The sequence below is a fragment of the Numida meleagris genome, chromosome 9 (assembly GCF_002078875.1).
Source record: "Numida meleagris isolate 19003 breed g44 Domestic line chromosome 9, NumMel1.0, whole genome shotgun sequence".
Classification (NCBI taxonomy): domain Eukaryota; kingdom Metazoa; phylum Chordata; class Aves; order Galliformes; family Numididae; genus Numida; species Numida meleagris.
In genome coordinates, this window is record NC_034417.1 from 169,417 (window position 1) to 176,749 (window position 7,333).

The following is a 7,333-nucleotide window of genomic DNA, read 5'->3' on the forward strand; positions in this document are numbered from 1 at the left end:
ATACAGGTGGAGGCCAGTGATGAGTGGTGTCCCCCAAGGGTCTGTCTTGGGACCAGTGTTCTTCAGCATCTTCATCAATGACACAGATGGTGGGATTGAGTGCACTCTCAGCAGTTTGCTGATGACACCAAGCTGGGTGGTGAAACTGACACAATAAAAAGAAGGGATTCCATCCAGAGGTACCTGAACAGGCTCAAAAAGTGGGCACATAAGAATCTAATGAGGTTCAACAAGGCCAAGTGCAGGGTGTTGCACTTGGGTCAGGGCAATCCCGGGTATGAGTACAGATGCCAGAAGAACTCCTTGAGAGCAGCGCTGCAGAGAAGGACTTGGCGGTTCCGGCAGATGAAAAGCTGGACATGAGGCAGCAGAGTGCGCTTGGGGCCCGGAAGGCCAACGGCATCGTGGGCTGCACCAACAGAGGGGTGGCAGCGGGCAGGGAGGGGACTGTCCCCTCTGCTCTGCGCTCATGAGGCTCCTCCTGCAGTGCTGCGTCCAGGCCTGGGGCCCCCAGCACAGGAAGGGTGAGGAGCTGCTGGAGCGGGGCCAGAGGAGGGCACGGAGATGCTCCAAGGGCTGGAGCACCTCTGCTATGGAGACGGGCTGAGGAGCTGGGGGTGTTCAGCCTGGAGAAGAGAAGGCTGCGGGGAGACCTCACTGTGGCCTTCCAGGACTTGAGGGGAGCTTATAAACAGGAGGAGGACCAACATTTTACGTGGGCAGATGGAGATAGGATAAGGGGGAATCGCTTTAAACTAAAACAGGAGAGATTTAGGTTAGATGTTTGGAAGAAGATCTTTTCTCAGAGAGTAGTGAGGCAATGGAACATGTTGCCCAGAGAGGTTGTGGATGCCCAATCCCTTGAGGTATTCAAGGCCAGGTTGGATGGGATCCTGGGCAGCCTGATCTAGTGGCTGGCAACCCTGTCCATGACAGGGGGATTCGAACTAGATGATCTTTAAGGTCCCCTCCAATCTAAGTCATTCTATGTTTCTATGATCGTATAAGACCTGGAGGGTCCATTCTTGGCACTGATTTGGGACAGTGCTACTAAGGATGTGATGGAGAACACAAAAAACCATGCTGGAAGTGCAGACTGGGAGGAAAAATTGAAGAATTTTAGTTATCTCCCTGAAGTACCTGTGTGACATGAATCCTTTTTTGATGGCCCAGCCCCTGCAGGATCTGGCTCCAAAACCAAGCTCTAAGCCTGGCTGTAAGATAATGCATCTCTCCTGCTCCTTGCCCTGGCGACCACTGTAGAGAAATGCAGAAGTCTAGGTGAGAAAAAAAGATCACTGTCCACTTCAGACCTTCCTTGCTGTGCTTTGTCTTTGGGCCAGGAGGTATTGCTGGGACATGGATTCTACCAGATCTCTCTTTGACAGGTGCTGTAAGTTTGGCGTTTTGTGGGTAGCAGTGATGGTAGAAGTGTTGTTAGCAACTGATGCTCAGAAAGAACTCAATGCAACTTGGGAGGAGTTGTCCCAGGAAAAAGGGATTTGGCAACAGAATTCACTAGAATCCCCTTCAGCCCAGATTGTCAACTACAGCAGGGTGACAGGGCAAGATGCTCCAGGAGAAGATCTGAGAAGCCTGCCAACTCCCACACAGACAAATTCCTTTACTGCTCGCTTCATTCCTACCCCAGAGCAGTAGGTTATAATTTTACCATCAACTCCATTATAACTTTACTCTTTGTCTTAATCAAAGTTTTAATGACTCCTATTCAGCCCTCTCATAGGAAGAGAATTGTTTGTTTTGTTTTTTTTTAATCCAGCAATGAAATAAGGCTGCTTATTCATTCCTGGCTCCTCTCCACAACTCTCTCCTGCAGGAAACATTTCTGCTTCCAGGTAGGCTGGAATAAGAGTGCGCAGCACATCTTTCTGCTGCACTGCTGTGAGTCAGTGTGAGTTCAACCTTTGGAAAATCGTGTCTTGAAGGGCAGAGGCATTTGTTTGTCCTCTCCTTAAATGTCTTTCCGTGACACGTCACAGCACCACAGCCCATCACTTAGCGCCCTGATGGCCCGGCGAGTGCCTAACAGGATAAAAAAGAACACGAAATACTCTGATGTCCACAATAATGGGGTCAAAGGAGGTCTGCTGGAGACATCTTCATCTTCAGATGACTTTTGACTGTGCTAGTACAGTGCTTTCTTATCATGGTTCCTAACATTTTTAAGGTGTAAATGATAATAATAATTCTTCATAGTGAATCCTAAAATTGTTCTTTTTCTTTTTTTTTTTTCTGAAAAGGCTGTTTGTCACGGACTCTTGTAGTTTCCTATCTTTCTTCATCTTCACGGTTTGAAAAAAAAAACCCACAACAAATACTCAGCCTCCCGCTTCTGTAAAAGATTTCTGTTTTAGCATTTAAAGCACAACGCCAGAAGCAGCAGGTCCACCTCAGGGTTGTGGAGGAAGGGTCAGGTAATTCAGAAAGAGCACAAGGATGTTGCTGGAGTATGCAGAGGGAAAATTACAAAGGCAAAAGCCCAGCAAGGACTTCATCTGGCCATCACCGTAAATGATAAAAAAAAAAAGTTTTTACAAATATATTAACAGCAAGAGGAGGGCCAAGGAGAATCTCCATCTTCCACTGGACATGGTGGGGAATATTATCACTGAAGATGAGAAAAATGCAGATGTTCTCAATGCCCTGTTCTGTCTTTAACAGTCAGAGCAGTTATCCTTAGGTTACCCAGCCCCCTGAGCTGAAAGGCAGGACAGGGAGCAGAATAACCCCCACACCATTCAGGAGGAAACAGCAACCTGCTACTCCACCTGGGCTGCCGCAAGTCCATGGGCCCAGATGGGACCCACCCAAGGGTGCTGACAGAGCTGCTGGGAGTGCTCACCTAGCAGCTTTCCATCATGCATCAGCAGTCTTGGTCAACAGAGGAGGTCTCAGGAGACAGGAGACTGCCAGCGTGACTCCCATCTACAAGAAGGGTCAGAAGGAGGATCCAGAGAACTCCAGGCCTGTCAGCCTGACCTCGGTATGGGGAAGGTCATGGAGCAGATCATCTTGGGTGCGATCACACAGCGTGTGCGGGACAACCAGGGGATCAGGCGTAGGCAGCATGGGTTCATGAAATCAGCTCCTGCTTGGCCAATGTCATCTCCTTCTGCGACCAGGTGACTCGCCTGGTGGGTGAGGGAAAGGCTGCGGATGTAGCGTTCCCAGACTTTAGTACAGCTTTAACTCTGTCTCTCATAGCACTCTCCTGCAGAAGCTGCAGCCCATGTCTTGGGCAGGTGTACTCTTCGCTGGGTAAAAACTAGAGGGCCGAAACAGAAAGTGGTGATGGATGGCGTTAAATCCAGCTGGTGACTGTTCACAAGTGGTGTTCCCCAGGGATCAGTACTGGAGTGGGCCCTGTTTGATATCTTTATTGATGATCTGGGCGAGGAGACTGAGTGCAAGTGTGATAATCCAAGTTGGGAGGAAGTGTTGATCTGCCTGAGGGCAGGAAGGCCCTCCCCTACAGAGGGATCTGGACAGGCTGCGTCGATGGGCTGAGGCCAATGGGATGAAGTTTTACAAGTCCCTGTACCATGTCCTGCACTCTGATCATAACCACCCCATGCATCGCTACTACATCACAGGCTTGGGGCAGAGTGGCTGGCAAGCTGTGCAGAGGAAAAGGATCTGGGGGTCTTTATGTAGAAAACCCAGTCTGCAAGTCACACTGAACCACCCTACTGCTGCCCAGCTTATCGTTCTTACCCACAGGGCACCCCAACCCCAAAATACTCCTCTTACCTATTACCTATACCAGCAACACAGATACATCTACATCTATCTCTTTTTGTGATTGTGCGAAGCAATTTCTTGAGGTTTCTTGGGCATGCTTTTCGAGGTACAACCACACTGAAATTGCTGTGAGAGTGCTACAGGCTATTTAGGAATGAAGCCTTCTTGTGGTTTTTCAAGCTTTGGTTAAGTTTTCCAGCAAAGATCAGGACAGCTTTCAGGAGTGACATGGGCTTGATGTTGCTGGTCTTTCTGCCCCAACATATGGTTCCCACCTGTATGCCAACCACCCCACTCTTCATTTTTGCCCATACAAACGTATGTGGGACTACGTGAAAGCCGGTGAGGGAAGTACTGAAGTTTAATATCTTCCCCAAAGAGGTTTATGATGTCGGGATCAGATCTCTCCAGTTCGCAGTGCAGTTGCATAGGGCAACTTTGGGCAAAGGGATAAGAGCATACCAAGCCACTCATGTCTCCCTGGGAAACATGGGGAAACCACAGTGGCCCCTGGCCACCACAGCCAGGGCTGCAAGTGCAGGAAACAGTGCTTCAGCAGCACGAACTTCTTGGAAAGCTCCTCTTGCCCCAGCTGCCTGCTGCAATCACCTTGCTTCCAACCACGCTGAAGCCTGGAGTGTGGATGTGAGCCTACCTGGAGCAAAGTCAAGGAGAAGGGGGTCATCCTGAACCTGCTTTGGCAATCAGATCACCGCTGTCAGCATGGAGGATTGTGCAAGCCTGTTTGCCCAGGCCTTGGAGCATGTCTGTACTGCACCGGAGTCTGCAGTTCTTGTGATGAAGAAAACTGGTTCTCTGGAATTTATTTCTCCAGTTTCCGTTGCATGGTAAAATGGATTTGCTGTTGCACTAGCGGAAGCTGGTTGGGGAAAGTTGCACTGGTGACATTCCAGCAGCCTTCCAGCAGACCTCACCACACCTCCAACCCCAGCAAACAGGAATCAGAAGAATGGCAGGGCACAAAATAATTATTCTTTAATCCTAAAATTGAAGGATTTTACCAAATTAGGGTTCTCACTGCAATTCCCAAACTCCCTGGGATACAGAGCTTTGTTCTGTTCGATTTGATGCAAGGATGGATGTGGGCATCCAGAAGGATGCAAGGATGGAAATTCTTTCAAGAGCAAAATTTTCTGTGTCTGTTGTTGGTGGATGAGTGGTCATATGGGGGGATCTTCATTGAAGAGTCACATTGACTCATTGACTTACATGCCAATAAGCCAAAGGGGGAAAAATCTGTTCAGAGCAATGCAGAGGGCATGCCCTTGGAGGCAGGGAGACCAAACAGCCAGAGTGAAAGGTGTAAGTGGTTTTAAATGTATATAGATGACATCTGTGTAATTAACTACTCTGATTTAAGTTACACCCTTTTTTGTGTGTGTGTGTAGATAATGCCGACGGCTACACTGTTATCTTAGAAGAATGTTTGCGTCTGGGGATTCATTCTCATCCTTCCAATAATAAACCTTCCCCGGAGTTTCTGAAACATTAATTACAGTTTTGTAACATGCAAGTTTTGCAATCAGCTCACGGTAATTCTCTGTAACACCAAGCTCTGACAGAAACAAATTAATCCCTGATTTGAGAACTGACAGTTGCCTAGGCATGAGTACTCAAGACTTTATTATGTTTGTTATGTGTAAATAAAATCGATCTCACCATGCTTGCCAGCTCGCCTGCCTGCGTACGCACACCCTCTGACACAGCTAGCATCTGGGAAGAACCCATTTCCCCCAGCTAAAAAGCAAGCTCGAACAGCCCCACACTGGAGGAAAAGTTGAAAGCAAGGATCTCAGGCACGGTCGTGCAATGCTTGCAAGTATTTAATAAAACTGGGATGGAAGACTGCTTGATTCATGAGCCCACATCCTCCGAGCGCTAAAAAACCCCATCCTGAATCCTCTTCCTCTTCCTGCCCCCTCCAACCAGCTCACATCGCAGTGGGAAAGGTCATTCCCTTGGGCAGGAGATTGCCCATTTCCAGAGGGTCCCACCCAGGGGCCACCAGAGCATCTGACCCAGCTGCCACCCCACAGGCACGGCTTCTTGCAGCATCTGTGAGCCTTTTTGCATTTCTACTGACTTGTGGAGAGGAATTACCACCCAGCCAGGCACTCAACAGCTGCCTTTCCTCCTTGGCCATTTGAGATGGAGCTGAATTCCCATTGGCATTATATTTCTTAATTAGCACAATCATTCAAATTACAGTGGCTTTTCTGCAAGCCACAACGTGTTTGGGATTGTGGCAGGTCTTTATAAACCATATGAGAAATGACAGCTATCCTAGGAGTTACAGCCTACAGCTCACAAGAAGCTTTTCACAGAGGTGTGCTACAAATACAGCTCCTGGCTGTGATTTTGAAAGTGTTTTCTCTGTACTTCTTCCCTTGTCCTTTCCTTCATCTGGAGAGTCCGACTATCATCTCCTGTGCTCCAGTTTGTGCGCAGCGACTCTGGTCCCGGTGCTGGTACCACTGACAGGAGCCTGGCTCTGTCTTCTGTGCACCTCCCTGCAGGAGTCTATGGACATGGACGAGATCCCCTCAAGCCTCTCTATTCCAGGCTGAAGGCACAGCTCTCTCAGCCTCTCCTCACAGCAGTCGGGCTCCAGTTCCTCCATCATCCCCACTGCCCTTCTCTGGGCTTGCACCAAGGAGCACTCCAGGCATGGCCTCACCAGTGCTTATGAATACATGAGCAATTTGAGAAAATACTAAGCACAAGCCATTACAAGCAACTTCTTCTTTTTATTTTTTTTAATTGCAGGAATTAATAACGTGTACCCAAGAGTTTTATAGTTAAGAAAGTCACTGAGCAATTAACATCAGCGGTCAATGAATCCTACAGAAGCTCCATAGAACCAGGGGAATAAATCTAACACCTTACTTACATTTGTGAAAAGAAATCATGAAGACGGGAAGTCCAGATACTCTAATCTAACAAATAGAATCATAAATAAAATTACATTAATGGTGCTGTGGGATACAATAGATGAAAGAGAATTAAGAAGAACTAATTAGCAGTGGGCCTGTCTAGAATACAGTTTTTCTGCATGAAGAAGTTAAAGAGATGCAAGGCACCTCAAGAAGCGGAGATAGGGATACCCATGGCTGGGGTCATGGTGCAGTGCTGCTGGATGTGTTGTCAGAACCGCCAAGTCCTTCTCTGCAGCGCTGCTCTCAAGTTCTTCTGGCAGCTGCACTCATACCCGGGATTGCCTCGACCCAAGTGCAGCACCCTGAGCTTGGCCTTGGTGAACCTCATTATGTTCGTGTGAGCCCACTTTGTGAGCCCACCCACATCCCTCTGGATGGCATCCCTTCCTTTGGTCATATCAACCGCAGCGCTCAGCTCGGTGCCATCAGCAAACTGACCAAGAAGGTGCACTCAGTGCCATCATCTGTGTCATTGATGAAGATGCTGAAGAGCGCTGGTTCCAAGACGGACCCCTGGGGGATACCACTCGTCACCAACCTCCACCTGGACATAGAGCCACTGACCACAACCCTCTGGCTGCGACCATCCAACTTATTCCTTATTCACTGACAAG